At 38.3% G+C, this 20,518-nt stretch overlaps 4 pseudogenes; all 4 read right to left on the bottom strand.

Moving 5' to 3' along the window:
- Positions 1–53: 53 nt before the first annotated feature.
- Positions 54–1,300, bottom strand: LOC132643723 (flowering time control protein FPA-like; annotated as a pseudogene).
- A 1,600-nt stretch (positions 1,301–2,900) lies between these two features.
- LOC132643722 (flowering time control protein FPA-like) lies at positions 2,901–5,196 on the bottom strand (annotated as a pseudogene).
- Positions 5,197–5,768: 572 nt separating this feature from the next.
- On the bottom strand, positions 5,769–9,585 carry LOC132643721 (flowering time control protein FPA-like; annotated as a pseudogene).
- Positions 9,586–10,148: 563 nt separating this feature from the next.
- Positions 10,149–20,495, bottom strand: LOC132643719 (flowering time control protein FPA-like; annotated as a pseudogene).
- Between the last annotated feature and the right edge of the window lie 23 nt (positions 20,496–20,518).

Below are 20,518 nucleotides of genomic sequence, written 5' to 3'. Positions count from 1 at the left end.
TATCAGAGGAGCCTTCAAGTGCAACATTAACAACCTAGCTCAAGGAGATCTTCTTAATAATTATCTGATCCTTGCCCACTTTGACAGTTAGGCTTCTGCTGGTGTATCTTAAAAAGGAGATTAGCTACGAACATTAGAGTTGTTTTGTAGCGTTCGTTCTTGTCAACCTGCGGTTCTCATCCCCCCTTCTGTACAAACCATAAACTGTAGATTGTAATTGCTGCATTTGAGCTAAAAGCCCTATCCTAGAGCCAGCAAGCATGCCAGCCTGTGGCTAGGAAAAATTAGCACCATGAATCTGGTTGGGCAATGAAGGAATATTTGTTGGTTGTTTAGGAACAAATGAACTATAATGTCCAAAGTCATCTGTGCCATGAACCCTCCCAGAACCACTCACAACATCTTGATGTCTTCCGAACTGAAGCTACCGATCAACATGGGGCTGGGCTGAGAACTGTGCACCTAAATAAATGATGGTAGATGTCGAGGTCTGAGGAGGACCACGCTGTGCTTGCAAGTTGAGTTTATGCTCTTGCATTTGGCTGAAACTAGTGGCCCTTTGAGAATAATGGTTTGGCGTGTTCAAGACCTGCAGATGAGCTTGAAGCTGTGAGAAAACTCGTGTTTGGTTGTTAAACTGGCTACCAAACTGTGCCATGTGATCGGAAGCATTACCAGGAGCTTGCTGTTCATATCTCTGAGGCTGCTGCTGCACTTTTCCAGGTGTGACAATAACATCTGATGCAGGCATACTAGCAGAAGGTCCTACAGGCGTGGTTGTTCCTACCACACTTGATAACTTGTTAGCTGGTAGCATCGTTGCTAGGGTTGCTATAAGTTCAGGTGTTAAAAAGACCCCTGCTTGGGTTGGTGCTATAGTATTGCTTTGGTGTACCGGATTCCCGGGGTATGCTGCAGTGTTATTTGGCTGCACAAGATTTCTGGGGTATGCGTCAGTTAGAGAACCATAGTCAATTGCAGGATTTTGATCTTTTCGTGTAACCTGATTATAGTTCATCTGTGAAACCCTTTCCACGGATGGCATTGCATCATACTTAGCTTGAGAGGATGTTATCTATGGTGAATCGACATACTGAGGTTGATTGGAGTCTGGTTGCAAGGATGTGCCACTAGGTACATGATGTGCAAACTTTAAAACCACCCCATGAAGATGTTGTGGACCAGCAACTTTAAGAACCTTCGTGAGGAAGTCAGAAGGTGGCACCAAGAACAAGGTTGTTCCACCATCAAATCTTTCCACCCCAGAACGATCATTTGAACCACTTTTACGTTCAGTCATAAGTTTTTATTAACTACATTTTCTACTAGCTCCTTCCATTTTATTTTATTACAAGTTTATCGGCACGCGTGTTGCACGTGCATGCTGGTCATATCGAAAAATTTCGAGACTTTTTTTTTTATAATTTTTGTCTTAGCCCTCCCATTATATTGAGTTTCACGTGCTTACACAAAATTGGTTATGCTTTGATCAAGAAAGTACTATTATATTGTTCTTTTTAAAAAAATAATGTACGTATTAGATATGATCGAAGGAGAATACAAACTCCTTTTCAATTTAGTATAAACAAATAATTGGATTCTAGCAATTTGCTAATATATCTCCAAGAAAAAGGCTATTAATGCCTTTATTAGCTTTGTATCTCCCTAACCAACCTTAAATTCCATGCTTGATTACAAAGAAAAATGACCACAAAACCTTAGCTTTGACCCACACATGCTTAAAATAAACTGATTTCGACTACATGACCAAACACGCTGTTAAACTCATCCGTAAATGGCATAATCTCTTTCTCAAGATTCTCTCCTTTTATGGGTGTCTATAAAAGCCAAGGTTTTTCCCCACTTCTACGTTCAATCACAAATGAAGAACAATTTTACTGTTCCTCTGCTTCTTCTTTTTATGTTATTGTTTCTTTGTCTTAACAATCTTGTGTACAACTCAAATTTTCTAGATCAAGAACTATTTAACTTTAATGGATGATCAAAATCTAATCCAGTTCGTGCTGAAAATTGCAACAAGTCTGCTCCCAATAACGTCTTTGATTAATTTCTTCCACTGCCACCGTCCCAATACATAATTCCCTTGTTTAAAGCTATCAGAAATTTCCATTTCTATATTTTCATCCACCAGCTTAGGCGATATGGTCATCCGCTATCCACGAAGCTTCAAACCGAGATGTTGTTACCTATGTTTTTTGCTAGCTCCTACCATTTTATTTGTTATTAGTTTATTGGCACGTGCGCTGCACGTGTTTGTAGAGTTATGTTAGAGAATTTCGAGATCTCTTTTTGATATTTCTTTTAAACCTTTCCATTATATTGAGATGCATGCGCTCAAATTAAATGATGTTGGCGACATGACCATACACTCTCATATGTAAATATCATAATATCTTTCTCAAGATTCTCTTCTTTTCTGGTGCCTATAAAAACAATTTTTTTTTGAGTACTAATACGGATACTTATATAATAAACATTCCAAATATTGCAAACCGTAGTAGAGTCCTCATGTGCTAATAGTTTGGACTTAGTTGAACAAGAAGGCGCACCACAAGTAGCAGGCGATGTGTGAGACATAGAGCCAAAAGAGTTTCTAGTACTTATGTCACACAAGGCATTTAAGTTTCCAAGACTAGCAAGCATATTAGTAGCAAGAACATTGATATTTTTCACAAAGCGGCAGTCCCTTTGTGATATTTCCACAACTAGTTTTTCACAAAAGGGGGGAGGCCGTACTAGGTAGAACACTTTATTTATACAGGACTGAGTAAGAGCTTCCTTAACTAGTAGGTGCGCGACTGCATTTCCTTGTCTGAAATTATGCCGGATCATGGGAGCCTTCAAGTGCAGCATTAACAACCTTACTCATAGAGATCTTCTTAATGATTGCTTGAGCCTTACCCACTTTGACTATTTGGTTTCCGCTGGTGTATCTTAGAAATGAGATTAGTTGCAAACATTAGAGTTGCCTGGTAGCGTTCGTTCTTATCAACCTACGACTCTTATCCCTCCTCCTGTACAGACCCATAAAGTGTAGATTGCAACTACTGCATTTGAGTTGGAAGCCCTATCCCATAGGCGACAGGAAAACCCGCTTCTGGCTAGGAAACATTAGCACCATGAGTCTGGTTGGGAAATGAAACAAGATTTGTTGGTTTTTGAGGAATAGATAAACTATAATGTCCAAAGGCATCTATGCCATGAATCCTCCCAGAACCACTCACAACATCTTGATGTCTTCCAAACTGAAGCTGGCGATCAATAGGGGGCTGGGATGAGAACTGTGTACCTTGAGAAATGATGGCCGAGGTCGATGTATGAGGTGGACCACCTTGTGCTTGCAAGTTGAGGTTTTCTCTTGCATTTAGCTAAAACTAGTGGCCCCTTGAGAATAATGGTTTGACGTGTTCAAGACTTGCGGATGAGCTTGAACTGTGAGAAAACTTGTGTTTAATTGTAAAACTGGCTACCAAACTGTGCCCTGTTATCGGCAGCTTGACCAGGAGCTTGCTATTGATATCTCCAAGACTGTTGCTGCATTTTTCTAGGTGCAACAACAACATGTGATGCAGGCATACCAGTAGAAGGTCCCACAGACACGGTTGTTCCTTCCACACTTGATAACTTTTTAGCTAGTTGCATCTTTTATATGTTTGCAGTAAGCGCAGGTGTTATAGAGTTCTCTGCTTGAGTTGGTGCTGTAGTATTGCTTTGGTATACAGGATTCCTGAGGTATGCTGCAGTATTATTTGGCTGTACAGGATTTCTGGGGTATGAATTAGTTAGAGAACCATAGTCAGTTGAAGGCTTTAGATCTTCTCGGGTTACTTGATTATAGTTCATATGTGAAACCCTTTCCACAGATGGCATTGCATCATATGCAGCTTGACAAGATGTTATTCGTGGTGCATCATCATACTAAGGTGGATTGGACCCTGGTGGAAAGGATGTGCCACTAGGTACATGATGTGCAATCTTTAAAACCACCCACCCCATAGAAACATTCTTGACCAGCAACCTTCAGAACCTTTGTGAGGAAATCAGAATGTGGCACCAATAACAAGGTTGTTCCATTATCAAATCTTGCCACCCCAGCATGATCTTTGGAACCACTTTTATATTCAGTCGCAAGGTTTTCTTAACTATATTTTCTACTTGCTCCTTCCATTTTATTTTATTACAAGTTTATTGGCATGCGCGTTTCACGTGCATTCCAGTCATGTCAAAAAATTTTGAGACCCTTTTTTTTAATTTTTGTCCTAGCCTCTCCCCTTATATTGATCTACTCGTGCTTACATAAAATTGGTTATACTTTGATCAAGAAATTACTATTATATTGTTCTTTTTAACAAATAATGTACGTAAATAGAAATAATGGAGAATACAAACTGCATTTCAATTTAGTATAAAACAAGTAATAGGACTATAGCAATTTGCTAAATTTATTTCAAAGCAAAAGGCTATTAATGCCTTTATTAGTTTCTTATCTCCCTAACCAAGCTTAAAATCCATGCTTGATTACAAATAAAAATTACCACAAAACCTTAGCTTTGACCCACACATGCTTAAAATAAACTGATTTCGACGAATTGAGCCAACACGTTGTTAAACTCATCTTTAAATGGCATAATCTATTTATCAATATTCTCTCATTTTCTTTGTGTCTATAAAAGCTAAGGATTTTCCCCACTTCTTCATTCAATCATAAATGAAAAATAACTTTACTACTGCTGTACTTCTTCTTTTGTGTTATTATTTCTTTCTCTTAACAATCTTGAGTACAACTCAAATTTTCTTGATCAAGAACTATTTATCGTTAGTTGACGATCAAAATCTAGTTCAGATCGTGCTAGAAATCGCAGCAAGTCTGCTCCCAATAACGTCTATGCTTTATTTCTGCCGTCGCCACCATCACCCCTACATATGCCAATACACAATTCCCTTATTTCAAGCTATCATAAATTTTCATATCTATATTTTCATCCATCAGCTCCGGCGACATGGCCAGCCACTGTCCACGAAGCTTCTAACCGAGATGTTGTTACCTACGTTTTCTTCTAGCTCCTTCCATTATATTTATTACTAGTTTATTGGCAGGTGCGTTGCACGTGTAATGTCGAGATATGTTACAAGAATTATAGACCTCTTTTTGATATTTCCTTTAAGCCCTTCCATTATATTCAGATGCATGTGCTCAAATTAAATGATGTTGGCGACTTGACCAAATAGTCTCATATGTAAATATCATAATATCTTTCTCAAGATTCTCTTATTTTCTGGTGCCTATAAAAACATTTTTTTTTGAGTACAAATATGAATAATTATATAATAAACATTCAAAATATTACAAATCACAATAGAGCCCTCATGGGCTAAAAGTTTCGACATAGTAGATCTAGCAGGCGCATCACAAGTAGTAGACAATGCGTTAGACATAGAACCTACAGAGTTTCTAGGACTTATGTCAGGCAGGACATTTAATTTTCCATGAGTAGCAAGCATATTAGTAGTAAGTACATTGATATTTTTCACAAAAGAGGCAGTCCTTTCGTGATATTGCCACAGATGGATTTCGACAAAGGGGGGGGGGGGGGGAAGCCACACTAGGCAGAACACTTTATTTATACTGGACTGGGTAAGAGCTTCCTTAGCTAGTAGGTGCGCGACTTCATCTCCTTGTCTGAAGTTATGCCGGATCAGGGCAACATTCAAGTGCAACATTAGCAACCTAACTCAAAGAGATCTTCTCAATGATTGTCTAAGCTTTTCCCACTTTGACTATTTGGCTTTTGCTGGTGTATCTTAGAAAGGAGATTAGATGCAAACATTAGAGTTGACTGGTAGCGATCGTTCTAGTCAACCTTCGGTTCTGATCCCTCCTTTTGTACAGACCTATAAAGTGCAGATTGCAGCTGCTACATTTGAGTTGGAAGCCCTATCCAAGAGGCAACGGGCATCCCAACTTGTGGCTAGGAAACATTAGCATCATGAGTCTGGTTGGGAAATGAAGCAACATTTGTTGGTTGTTGAGGAACATATGAACCATAATGTCCAAAGGCACCTGTGCCATGAACCCTCTAAGAACCTCTCATAGCATCTTTATGTCTACCAAACTGAAGATGTAGATCAACATGGGGATGGGCAGAGAACTGTGTATCTTGAGAAATGATGGCCCAGGTCGATGTCTGAGGAGGACCACCTTGTGCTTGAAAGTTGACGTTGTGCTCTTGCATTTGGCTAAAACTAGTGGCCCCTTGAGAATAATGGTTTGGGGTTTTCAAGACTTGCGGATGAGCTTTAAGCTGTGAGAAAACTCGTGTTTGGTTGTTAAACTGGCTACCAAACCGTGCCATGTGATCGGAAGCATTACCAAGAGCTTGCTGTTCATATCTCTAAGGTTGCTGCTGCACTTTTTCAGGTGTGACAACAACATCTGATGAAGGCATACCAGCAGAAGGTCCTACAGGCGTGGTTGTTCCTACCACACTTGATAACTTGTTAGCTTGTAGCATCTTTGCTAGGGTTGCAATAATTTCAGGGGTTAAAGAGACCCTTGATTAGGTTGGTACTGCAGTATTACTTTGATGTACAGGATTCCCATGGTATGCTGTAGTATTTCTTGGCTGCAAAGGATTTCTGGGGTATACATCAGTTAGAGAACCATACTCAATTGAAAGCTTCAGATCTTCTCGGGTAACCTGATTATAGTTCATCTGCGAAACCCTTTCCGCTGATGGTGTTGTATCATATGCCGCTTGAACGGATGTTATCTGTGGTGCATCTAAATACAGAGGTTGATTAGACCCTGGTGGCAAGGATATTCCACTAGGTACATGATGTGTAAATTTAAAACCACCACATAAAGACGTTTTGGACACGCAACTTTAAGAACCTTCGTGAGGAAGTCAGAAGGTGGCACTAAGAACAAGGTTGTTCCATCATCAAATCTTGCCACCCCCGCACGATCTTTGGAACCACTTTTAATTTCAGTTACAATTTTTTCTTAACTATATTTTATACTGGCTCCTTCTGTTTTATTTTATTACAAGTTTATCAGCACGCGCGTTGCACGTGCATGGCAGTCATGTCGATAAATTTTGAGACCTATTTTTTTAATTTTTGCCTTAGCCCCTCCTATTATATCGAGCTGCACGTGCTTACATAAAATAGGTTACACTTTGATTGAGAAAGTACTATTATATTGTTCTTTTAACAAAAATAATGTACGTAAATAGATATCAGGGAGAATGCAAACTCCATTTCTTTTTAGAATAAAACAAATAATAGGATTCTAGAAATTCGCTAAATTTATCTTCATGCAAAATATTATTAATGCCTTTATTAGTTTCTTATCTCCCTGACCAACCTTAAAATCAATGCTTGGTTACAAAGAAAAATGACCACAAAACCTTAGCTTTGACCCACACGTGCTTAAAATAAACTGATTTCGACGACTTGACCAAACATGGTGTTAAACTATTCTTTAAATGGCATAATCTCTTTCACAAGATTCTCTCCTTTTCCGGGTGTCTATAACAGCTAAGGTTTTGCCCGACTTCTACGTTCAATCACAAATGAAAAACAATTTTACTGCTCCTCTGCTTCTTCTTTTTGTGCTATTGTTTCTTTCTCTTAAATATCTTGTGTACAACTCAAATTCTCTTGATCAAGCACTATTTATCTTTAATGGACGATCAAAATCTAATCTAGTTCGTGCTTGAAACCGCAACAAGTCTGCTCCTAATATCGTCTGTGATTTATTTCTGCCACCGCCGCCGTCACCCCTACATATGCCAATACACAATTCCCCTAGTTCAAGCTATCAAAAATTTCCATATCTATATTTTCAGCCCCCAGCTCGGGCGACATGGTCAGCTGCTGTCCACGAAGCTTTTAACCAAGATGTTGTTACCTACATTTTCTGCTAGCTCCATCCATTTTACTTATTACTAGTTTATTGGCATGTGCATTGCACGTGTATGTCGAGTTATGTTAGAGAATGTCTAGACCACTTTTAGATATTTCCTTTAAGCCCTTCCAAGCTTGGGTTGGTGTTGCAGTATTGCTTTGGTGTACAAGTTTACTGGGGTATGCTGCAGTATTACTTGGCTGCATTGGATTTATGGGGTATGCATCAGTTACAGAACCATAGTCAATTGAAGGCTTTAGATCTTCTCGGTTAACCTGGTTGTAGTTCATCTGTGAAACATTTTCCACAGATGGCATTGCATGATACGCAGCTTGAGAGGATGTTATTCGTGGTGCATCGACATACTGGGGTTGATTGGATCCTGGTGGTAAGGATGTTTCACTAGGTACATGATGTGCAAACTTTAAAATCACCCCATAAAGACATTCTAGACCAGCAACTTTCAGAACCTTCGTGAGGAAGTCAAAAGGTGGCACCAAGAACAAGGTTGTATCATCATAAAATCTTGCCACCTAAGTATGATCTTTGGAACCACTTTTATGTTCAGCCACAAGTTTTTCTTAACTACATTTTCTACTAGATCCTTCCATTTTATTTTATTACAAGTTTATCGACACGCGCGTTGCACGTGCATGCCAGTCGTGTCAAGAAATTCGAAGAGCTCTTTTTCTAATTTTTGTCTTAGCCCCTCCCAATATATTGAGCTACTCGTACTCACATAAAATTGATTATATATATTGAGCTACACGTACTCACATAAAATTGGATATACTTTGATCGAGAAAGTACTATTATATTGTTCTTTTAACATAAATAATGTACGTAAATAGATATCAAGGAGAATACAAACTCCATTTCAATTTAGTATAAAAAAATAATAGGATTCTAGCAATTTGCGAAATTTATCTCCCAACAAAAGGCAATCAATAACTTTATTAGTTTCTTATATCCCTAAACAACCTTAAAATCCGTGCTTGATTACACAGAAAAATGACCACAAAACCTTAGCTTTGACCCGCACGTGCTTAAAATAAATTGATTTTGACAACTTGACCAAACTCACTGTTAAACTCGTTTGAAAATGGCATAATCTCTTTCTCTATATTCTCTCCTTTTCTGGGTGTCTATAGAGCTAAGGTTTTGCCCGACTTCTGTGATCAATCATAAATGAAAAACAACTTTACTGCCCCTGTGCTTCTTTATTTTGTGTTATTATTTCTTTCTCTTAACAATCTTTAGTACAACTAAAATTTTCTTGATCAAGAACTATTTATCTTTAATGGACGATCAAAATTTAGTCCAGATCGTGCTGCAAATCGCAACAAGTCTGCTCCCAATAACGTCTGTGATTTATTTCTGCCACCGCCGCCGTCACCCCGACATATGCCAATACACAATTCCCTTATTTCAAGCTATCATAAATATTCAAATCTATATTTTCATCCATCAGCTCTGGCGACATGGTCAACCGCTGTCCACGAAGTTTCTAACCGAGATGTTGTTACCTATGTTTTCTGCTAGCTTCTTCCATTTTATTTATTGCTAGTTTATTAGCACGTGCGTTGCACGTGCATGTGGAGTTATGTTAGAGAATTTCTATACCTCTTTTTGATATTTCCTTTAAGCCCTTCCATTATATTGAGATGCATGTGCTCAAATTAAATGACTTTGGTGACTTGACCAAACAGTATCATATGTAAATATCATAATATCTTTCTCAAGATTCTCTTATTTTCTGGTGCCTATAAAAACAATTTTTTTTGAGTACTAATACGAATACTTATATAATAAACATTCAAAATATTACAAATCATAGTAGAGCCATCATGGGCTAAAAGTTTGGACTTAGTAGATCTAGCAGGCACATCGCCAGTAGTAGACAATGCGTTAGACATAGAATGAACAGAGTTTCTAGGACTTATGTCATGCAGGACATTTAAGTTTCCATGAGTTGCAAGCATATTAGTAGTAAGTACATTGATATTTTTCACAAAAGAGGCAGTCCTTTTGTGATATTGCCACAGATGGATTTCCACAAAGGAGGGAAGCCGTACTAGGCAGAACACTTTATTTATACTGGACTAGGTAAGAGCTTCCATAGCTAGAAGGTGCGCGACTTCATTATCTTATCTGAAGTTATGCCGGATCAGGGCAGCCTTCAAGTGCAACATTAGCAACCTAACTCAAAGAGATCTTCTCAATGATTGTCTAAGTTTTTCCCACTTTGACTATTTGACTTCTGCTGGTGTATCTTAGAAAGGAGATTAGATGCAAACATTAGAGTTTCCTGGTAGTGTTCGTTCTAGTCAACCTCCAGTTCTGATCCCTCCTCCTGTATAGGCCCATAAAGTGCATATTGCAATTGCTGCATTTGAGTTGGAAGCCCCATCCAAGAGGCAACGGGCATGCCAACTTGTGGCTGGGAAACATTAGCACCATGAGTCTGGTTGGGTAATGAAGCAAGATTTGTTGGTTGTTGAGGAACAGATGAACCATAATGTCCAAAGGCATCTCTGCCATGAAGCCTCGAAGAACCACTCACAGCATATTGATGCCTTCTAAACTGAAGATGTCAATCACTATGGGGCGGCGCTGAGAACTGTGTACCTAGAATAATGATGGCCGAGTTTGATGTTTGAGGAGGACCAACTTGTGATTGCAAGTTGAAGTAATGCTATTGCATTTGGCGAAAATGACCCCTTGAGAATAATGGTTTGGCGTGTTCAAGCCTTGCAGATGAGATTGAAGCTGTGAGAAAACTTTTGTTTGGTTGTTAAACTGGCTACCAAACTGTGCCATGTGATCGACAGCTTGACCAAGAGCTTGTTGTTCATATCTCCAAGATTGTTGCTGCACTTTTTCAGGTGCAACAACAACATCTGATGCAGGCATACCGGCAGCAGGTCCTGCTGGCGCGGTTGTTCCTACCACACTTGATAACTTGTTAGCTGGTAGCATCTTTTCTAGGGTTGCAATAAGTTCAGGGGTTAAATAGACCCCTGCTTGGGTTTGTGCTACAGTATTACTTTGGTGTACAGGATTCCCGAGTTATGCTGCAGTATTACTTGGCTGCACAGGATTTCTGGGGTATGCATCAGTTAGAGAACCATAGTCAATTGAAGGCTTCAGATCTTCTCAGGTCAATTCAGTCACAGGTTTTTCTTAACTATATTTTCTACTAGCTCCTTCCATTTTATTTTATTACAAGTTTATCGGCACGCGCGTTGCACGTTCATTCCAGTCATGTTGATAAATTTTGACACCTCTTTTTTTAATTTTTGTCTTAGCCCCTCCCATTATATTGAGTTGCACGTTCGCACATAAAATTGGTTATACTTTGATCGAGAAATTACTATTCTATTGTTCTTTTAAAAAAAATAATGTACGTAAATAGATCCCAAGGAGTATACAAACGACATTTCAATTTAGTATAAAACGAATAATAGGATTCTAGCAATTTGCTAAATTTATCCCCAAGCAAAATAATATTAATGCCTTTATTAGTTTCTTATCTCCCTAGCCAACTTTAAAATCCATGCTTGATTACAAAGAAAAATGACCACAAAACATTAGCCTCAACCCACACGTGCTTAAAATAAACTGATTTCGACGACTTCACCAAACACGCTGTTAAACTCATCTGTAAATGGCATAATCTCTTTCTCAAGATTCTCTCCTTGCTGGTTGTCTATAGAAGCTAAGGATTTTCCCCCACTTCTTCATTCAATCATAAATGAAAAACAAATTTACTACTCCTGTGCTTCTTCTTTTTGTGTTATTATTTCTTTCTCTTAATAATCTTGAGTACAACTCAAATTTTCTTTGTCAGGAACTATTTATCTTTAATGGACGATCAAAATCTAGTCCAGACCGTGCTGGAAATCGCAACAAGTTCTCTCCCAATAACGTTTCTGATTTATTTCTGCCATCGCCGCCATCACCCCTACTTGTGCCAATACACAATTCCCCTATTTCAAGCTATCATAAATATCCATATCTATATTTTCATCCACCTGCTCCGGCGACGTGGTCAGCCGCTGTCCACGAAGCTTCTAACCGAGATGTTGTTACCTACGTTTTCTGCTTGTTCCTTCCATTTTATTTATTACTATCTTATTGGCACGTGCGTTGCATGTGTATGACGAGTTATGTTAGATAATTTCTTGACTCTTTTGGATATTTCCTATAAAACCTTCCACTATATTGATATGAATGTGCTCAAATTAAATGATGTTGGTGACTTGACCAGACAGTCTCATATGTAAATACCATAATATCTTTCTCAAGACTCGCTTCTTTTTTGGTGCCTATAAAGACAAAAGTTTTTTTTAGTACTAATACGGATACTTATATAATAAATATTCAAAATATTACAAATCATAATAGAACCCTCATGGGCTAAAAGTTTGGACTTAGTAGATCTAGCAGGCTCATCGCAAGTAGTAGACTCAAGTAGTTGACAATGCGTTAGACATAGAACCAAAAGAGTTTCTAGGACCTCTTTCATGCATGACATTTAAGTTTCCATGACTAACAAGCATATTAGTAGTAAGTACATTGATATTTTTCACAAAAGAGGCAGTCCCTTTGTGATTTTGCCACTGTTAGTTTTCCACAAAGGGGGGAAGCCGTATTAGGTTGAACACTTTAAATACCTAGCTCAAGGAGATCTTCTCAATGATTGCCCGAACCTTGCCCACTTTGACTATTTGGCTTGTGTTGGTGTATCTTAGAGAGGAGATTAGCTGCAAAAATTAGAGTTACCTAATAGCGTTCGTTCTTGTCAACCACCAGTTTTGATCCCTCCTCATGTGCAGACCTATAAAGTGAAAATTGCAACTACTGCATTTGAGTTGGAAGCCCTATCCCAGAGGCAACAGGCATGCCGACTTGTGGCTGGGAAATATTAGCACTATGAGTCTGGTTGGGTAATGAAGCAAGATTTGTTGGTTGTTAAGGAACAGATGAACCATACTGTCCAAAGGCATTTGCGCCATGAATCCTCCAAGAACCACTCACAACATGTTGATATCTTTCAAACTGAAGATGTCAATCAACATGGGGCTGGGTTGAGAGCTGTGTACCTTGAGAGCAACATGGGGCTGGGTTGAGAGCTGTGTACCTTAATTGAAGGCTTCATATCTTCTCAGGTCACCTGATTATAGTTCATCTGTGAAACCCTTTCCAAGGATGGCATTGCATTATATGCACCTTGAGAGGATGTTATCTGTGGTGCATTGACCTACTGAGGTTGATTGGACCCTGGTGGCAAGGATGTGCCACTAGTTAAATTATGTGCAAACTTTAAAACCATCCCATAAAGACGTTCTGGACACACAACTTTAAGAACCTTCGTGAGGAAGTCAAAAGGTGGCACTAAGAACAATGTTGTTCCATTATCAAATCTTGCCACCCCCGCTCGATATTTGGAACCACTTTTAAGTTTATTCACAAGTTTTTCTTAACTATATTTTATACTAGCTCCTTCCAGTTTATTTTATTACAAGTTTATCGGCACGTGCGTTGCACGAGTATGGCAGTCATGTCGATAAATTTCGAGACCTCTTTTTTTAATTTTTGTCTTAGCCCCTCCCATTATATTGAGCTACACGTGCTTACAATTGGTTACACTGTGATCGACAAAGTACTATTATATTTTTCTTTTAACAAAAATAATGTACGTAAATAGTTATCAGGGAGAATGCAAACTCCATTTCAATTTACAATAAAACAAATAATAGGATTCTAGTAATTCGCTAAATTTATATCTATGTAAAACACTATTAATGCCTTTACTTGTTTCTTATCTCCCTAACCATCCTTAAAATCCATGCATGATTACAAAAAAAAAAAAAAAAAAGACCACAAAACCTTAGCTTTGACCCACACGTGCTTAAAATAAACTGATTTCTACGACTTGACCAAATACGCAGTTAAAGTTGTCCGTAAATGGCATAATCTCTTTCACAAGATTCTCTCCTTTTGGGTGTCTATAAAAGCAAAGTTTTTGTGCGACTTCTACCTTCAATCACAAATGAAAAACAATTTTACTGCTCCTCTGCTTCTTCTGTTTGTGTTATTATTTCTTTCTCTTAAGAATCCTAAGTACAACTCAAATTTTCTTGATCAAGAACAACTTAGCTTTAATGGACGATCAAAATCTAATCTAGGTCGTGTTGGAAATCGTAAGAAGTCTGCTCCTAATAATGTCTGTGATTTATTTCTACCATCGACACCGTTAGCCCTACATATGCCAATACACAATTGCCTTATTTCAAGCTATCATAAATTTTAATATCTATATTTTCATCCACCAGCTTCGGCGACATGGTCAGCCGCTTCCACAAAGCTTCTAACCGATATGTTGTTACCTACGATTTTTGCTTGCTCCTTCCACTTCAATTTATTACTAGTTTATTGGCATATGCATTGCACGTGTATGTCGAGTTATGTCAGAGAATTTATAGGCCTCTTTTTGATATTTACTTTAAACCCTTCCATTATATTGAGATGTATGTGCTCAAATTAAATGATGTTGGCGACTTTACCAATCTGTCTCATATGTACATATCATAATATATTTCTCAAGATTCTCTTATTTTCTGGTTCCTATAAAAACTAAAGTTTTTTTTTGATTGAGTACTAGTACGAATACTTATATAATAAACATTCAAAATATTACGAATCATAGTAGAGCCCTTATAGGCTAATAGTTTGGACTTAGTAGAACCAGCAGGCACATCGCACGTAGTAGACGATGCACTAGACATAGAACCAAAAGAGTTTCTAGGACTTATGTGACCTAGCACATTTAAGTTTTCAAGACTAGCAAGCATATTAGTAGTAAGTGGATTGATATTTTTCACAAAAGAGGCAATCCTTTTGTGATTTTTCCACAGCTGGTTTTCCACAATGGGGGGAAGCTTTATCACGCCCTAAACCTGGGCCTAGACATAACATGACACCCGGTGCCTGACTGCATGTGACCGAGCGAACCATTTGGCTGGTTGAATCAACATGTGATATCAAAACATGACTGAATTATAAAATAAAACTAACACATGCTGATTAACTAAAAGTCTGACTGAAATATCATAATGCGAAAATACTTAGACAATCTGAACATATTTGAAAGTAGCCAACATGGCCAAACCAAAACAACCGAACAACTGAGTATAACTGTCTACAAGGCTAACATAACAAATATCTGACTGTCTGGACTGTGAAAATGAAGCCTCTAAGAATACTGAATAATAGAGCTGTCTATAAACTGAAATAACTAGATAGCTGACAGCGCCCTGAAGGAATTTGGGGCTCAACAGTAGCTGATACGTGCACTCCTAAATAGCTGAGTCGTCAACCTATATATCGTTGCCTGCATCGCGAGATGCAGGCCCCCAAGCAATAAAAAAGGGATATCAGCACATTTGAATTGTACTGGTATGTAAAGAAACTGAAGCAATAAAGTACTGAAACTGATAACTGTAACTATAATAGCAAAGAAGTAGAGATATGAATACTCCCTGCTCTGTAGCTGAATCATCTGTATTATCTGTGTTTGTATATGTGATGCACGCTATGGCCTCGCCCTAGTAGTGCGTCAATGGCCTCGGCCATGTATACGTATACACAAGACTGTGCTGTTCCCTTGAAAAAAATCACATATGTTTAATTATGGTTAATTAAAAAGGATTGAGACCATAATAACTATGAAAAATGCTGAACTGAAATAGACATGTTGGACTGAATTGAAAACATTGACTGTTTCTGAGCATACTGAATTTCTAGACTGAGACTCATGTGGTAACAATACGTAAGTCTATAAAGATTACGTGCTGAGTTCATGATATTCAAATTGACAACCATGAACGAATTCTGTAATTGCAACCCTAGAAGATAACAGTTCTACAACATATCATGAAACTAAGGCTAAACTGTATTTTGAGTCAAATTACTGACAAGTATGAAGAATGAGGCGTAGGGAGAATCATGAACATTCCCTAACGTAGATAGTTAGCCTCACATACCTTAATTCAGCCTTTGAGCGTAATACACCGTTCGTTAACCCTTTCAACTTTGATCTATATCAATACAAGTCAAAGGGATTCTATATTAGCAATAATATCCATGCTTTGGTCATCTAAGCATTTTATCAAACACTTGGTGGGCATCAAGCTCTATAATCTCCATTAATGGTGTTTCTTCATCCAATTCCTATTCTATTACTTCTAGGTGATTCTACAATCTCAATTTGATGAAAGTAACATCATTCTTCATCACCCATATGACTACAACAATCCTAAGTTAATAATCCAAAACCCTAGCATAGTTCATATGGTGCTCTCTATCAAACCCATTTTCAATTCTCCCAAGAACTCATCAATTCACAACTATAAGTGATTAGAGAGTAGAAGTATTACCTTTTTGAAGTTCAATCCTCTTGAATTCGGATTCTAGAGTTCCTTTGTCCAAGACGAAGATTCAATCGATAATCTATGGAATAGATTGGGATTCTAGCGTTAATCTTTGTTAGATTGATGTAATAATCAATAGGGTTTGAGTAGGAACTCACCTTTTATGATTTGTGGAAGCCCTAGAGTGTTTTCTTTCCAAAAAGGCGGTTTAGAAAGAAGTGGGAAAAGTTTTTCGGAGTTGGGTACATATAAAATTCGAAAAGGACGTTTCAGGCATAATTTGGCCTGGTGCGTCGCCCTGGCCGTCGCCCAAGGCGGGGCTCTAGGCCTATACTATAGGCCCCGACGAAAATTACGTTTTTTTGCAAATTTTGGCTTGGGGCGGCGCCCTAGGCCATTCTAACAACGTTCGGTAGAATGGGCATAAATCCTAGCATAAATCTCCGTTTTGGCTCTATAATATACCATTGGAAAGATATTTCAAAGGGCTACAACTTTTATGTTTTAAGGTTTCTCAAATTCCCAACGGATTTTCACGAAATTTGGATGGAAGGAAGACGTATCGAAAACTTAGCCGATTCTATCGAATCTGAGCACCCCTCTATTAGCCATTTTGAGACCATCATATCTCCTTTATCCGAACTCTGATTGGCCCGATCCTTATATGCCTGGAAAGGTATTTCTATGTACTACAACTTTCATTAAAGAACCTTTTCCAAATTCCCAACAAATCAAGGTGTTATGGTTGCCCGAAGTAGGCCCCCTAGCCACTTTCGCAACACGCTCAAACCTTTAAATTTCCTCTGAAACTCTAACGATACGGGTCTAACTTTTATTTTAAGATACGGGGTGTTACAAGCTATACTAGGTAGAACTCTTTATTTATACTGGATTGGGTAAGAGCTTCCGTAGCTAGTAGGTGCGCGACTGCATTTTCTTGTCTGAAATTATGCAGGATCAGGGGTGCCTTCTAGTGCAGCATTAATAACCTAGCTCAAGGAGATCTTCTCAATGTTTGTCTGAGCCTTGCCCACTTTGACTATCTGGCTTCTACTGGTGTATCTTAGGAACGAGATTAGCTGCCAACATTAGAGTTTCCTGGTAGCGTTCGTTCTTTTCAATCTCCAGTTTCTGATCCTTTCTCCTGTACAGAACAATCAAGTGCAGATTAAAACTGCTGCATTTGCGTTGGAAGCCCTATCCCAGTTGTAATAGGCATGCCAGCTTGTGGCTAGGAAACTTTAGCACCATGAGTCTGGTTGGGCAATGAATCTAGATTTGTTGGTTGTTGAGGAACAAATGAACCATAATGTCTAAAGGCATATGTGCCATGAACCTTCCAAGAACCACTCACAACATCATGATGTCTTTCAAACTGAAGATATCGATTAACATGGGGCAGGGCTGAGAATTGTGTACCTTATGAAATGATGGCCGAGGTCGATGCCTGAGGACGACGACCTTGTGCTTTCAAGTTGAGGTTATACTCTTGCATTTGGCTAAAACTAGTAGCCCCTTGAGAATAATGGTTTGGCGTGTTCAAGACTTGTGGATGAGCTTGAAGCTGTGAGAAAACTTATGTTTGGTTGTTAAACTAGCTCCCAAATTGTGCCATGTGATCGGCAGCTTTACCAGGAGCTTGTTGTTCCTATCTTCAAGACTGTTACTGCACTTTTCCAGGTACAACAACAACATCTGATGCAGGAATGCCAGCAAAAACCCTTTCCACAGATGCCATTGCATCATAAGCAACTTGAGAGGATGTTATCCGTGCATCGACATACTGTGGCTGATTGGACCCTGGTGGCAAGGATGTGCCAGTAGGTACATGATGTGCAAACTTTCAAACCAAGCCATAAAGACGTTCTGGACCAGAAACTTTCAGAGCCGTCGTGAGAAAGTCAGAAGGTAGCTACAAGAACAAGGTTGTTCCATCATCAAATCTTGCCACCCCAGCACGATCTTTGGAACCACTTTTATGTTTAGTCACAAGTTTTTCTTAACTACATTTTCTTCTGGCTCCTTCCATTTTAGTTTATTACAAGTTTATCGGCATGCGCGTTGCACGTGCATGCCAGTCATGTCGAAAAAACCTCTTTTTTTTAATTTTTTCTTAGCCCCTCCCATTATATTGAGCTGCACGTGCTTACATAAAATTGGTTAAAATTTGATCGAGAAAGTACTATTATATTGTTATTTAACAAAAATAATTACTATTATATTTTTATTTTAACAAAATTAATGTACGTAAATAGATATCAAGGAAAATACAAACTCCATTTCAATTTTGTATAAAACAAATAATAGGATTCTAGCAATTTGCTAAATTTATCTCCTAGCAAAACGCTATTAATGCCTTTATTAGTTTCTTATCTCCTTAACCATCCTTAAAATCCATTCTTGATTACAAAGAAAAATCACCACAAAACCTTAGCTTTGGCCCACACGTGCTTAAAATAAACTGATTCGACGACTTGACCAAACACGCAGTTAAACTCGTCTGTAAATGGCATTATGTCTTTCACAAGATTCTCTCCTTTTCTGGTTGTCTATAAAAGCAAAGTTTTTGCCCGACTTCTATGCTCAATCACAAATGAAAAACAATTTTACTGCTCCTCTGCTTCTTCTTTTTGTGTTATTGTTTCTTTCTCTTAACAATCTTAAGTACAACTCAAATTTTCTTGATCAAGAACTACTTATATTTAATGGACGATCAAAATCTAATCTAGGTCGTGCTGAAAATTGCAACAAGTCTGCTCCTAATAACATCTGTGATTTATTTCTGCCACCGCCGCCGTCAGCCCTACATATGCCAATGCACAATTAGCTTATTTAAAGGTATCATAAATTTCCATATCTATATTTTTATCGACCAGCTCGGATAACATATTCAGCCGCTGTCCACGAAGTTTCTAACCAAGAAGTTGTTACCTTTTTTTTCTTTTTTTCTTTTTCTGCTAGTTCCTTCCATTTTACTTACTACTAGTTTATTGGCACGTGCATTGCATGTGTATGTCGAGTTATGATAGAAAATTTCTAGACCTCTTTTTGATATTTCCTTTAAACCCTTAAATTATATTCAGATGCATGTGCTCAAATTAAATGATGTTGGCGACTTGACCATATAGTCTCATATGTGAATATCATAATATCTTTCTCAAGATTCTCATATTATCGGGTGCCTATAAAAACAAAAGTCTTTTTTTTTGAGTACTAATACGAATACTTATATAATAAACATTCAAAATATTACAAATCATAGTAGAGCCCTCATGGGCTAATAGATTGGACTTAGTAGAACTAGCAGGTGCGTCTCAAGTAGTAGACAATACGTTAGACATAGAACCAAAAGAATTTCTAGGACTTATGTCACGCAGGTCATTTAAGTTTCCAAGACTAGCAAGCATATTAGTAGTAAGTACATTGATATTTTTCACAAAAGAGGCAATCCTTTTGTGATTTTTCCACAACTGGTATTCCACAAATAGGGGGAAGCTGTACGAGGTATAACATTTTATTTATACTGGACTGGGTAAGAGCTTCCTTAGCTAGTGGGTGTGCGACTTCAATTACTTGTCTGAAATTTTGACGAATCAAGACAACCTTTAAGTGCAGCATTAATAACCTAGCTCAAGGAGATCTTCTCAATGATTGTCTGAGCTTTACCCCCTTTGACTATTTGGCCTCTGCTGGTGTATATCAAAAAGGATATTAGCTGCGAACATTAGAGTTGCCTGGTAGTGTACGCTCTTGTCAACCTCTGATTATGATCCCTCCTTTTGTACAGACCCATAAAGTACAGATTGCAGCTACTGCATTTGAGTAGGAAGCCCTATCCCAAAGGCAACAGGAATGCCAGCTTGTGGCTAGGAAACATTAGCACCATGGGTCTGGTTGGGCAATGAAGCAAGATTTGTTGGTTGTTGAAGAACAGATGAACCATAATGTCCAAAGGCATCTGTGCCATGAACCCTCCAAGAACCACTCACTGTATATTTATGTCTTCTAAACTGAAGATGCCGATCAATATGGGGCTGGGCTGAGACTTTTGTACCTTGAGAAATGATGGCCGAGGTCGATGTCTGAGGAGGACCACCTTGTGCATGTAAGTTGAGGTTATGCTCTTGCATTTGGCTAAAACTAGTGGTCCCTT

The sequence above is a fragment of the Lycium barbarum genome, chromosome 6 (assembly GCF_019175385.1).
Source record: "Lycium barbarum isolate Lr01 chromosome 6, ASM1917538v2, whole genome shotgun sequence".
NCBI lineage: Eukaryota > Viridiplantae > Streptophyta > Magnoliopsida > Solanales > Solanaceae > Lycium > Lycium barbarum.
This window is presented reverse-complemented; position numbering and strand designations above follow the sequence as displayed.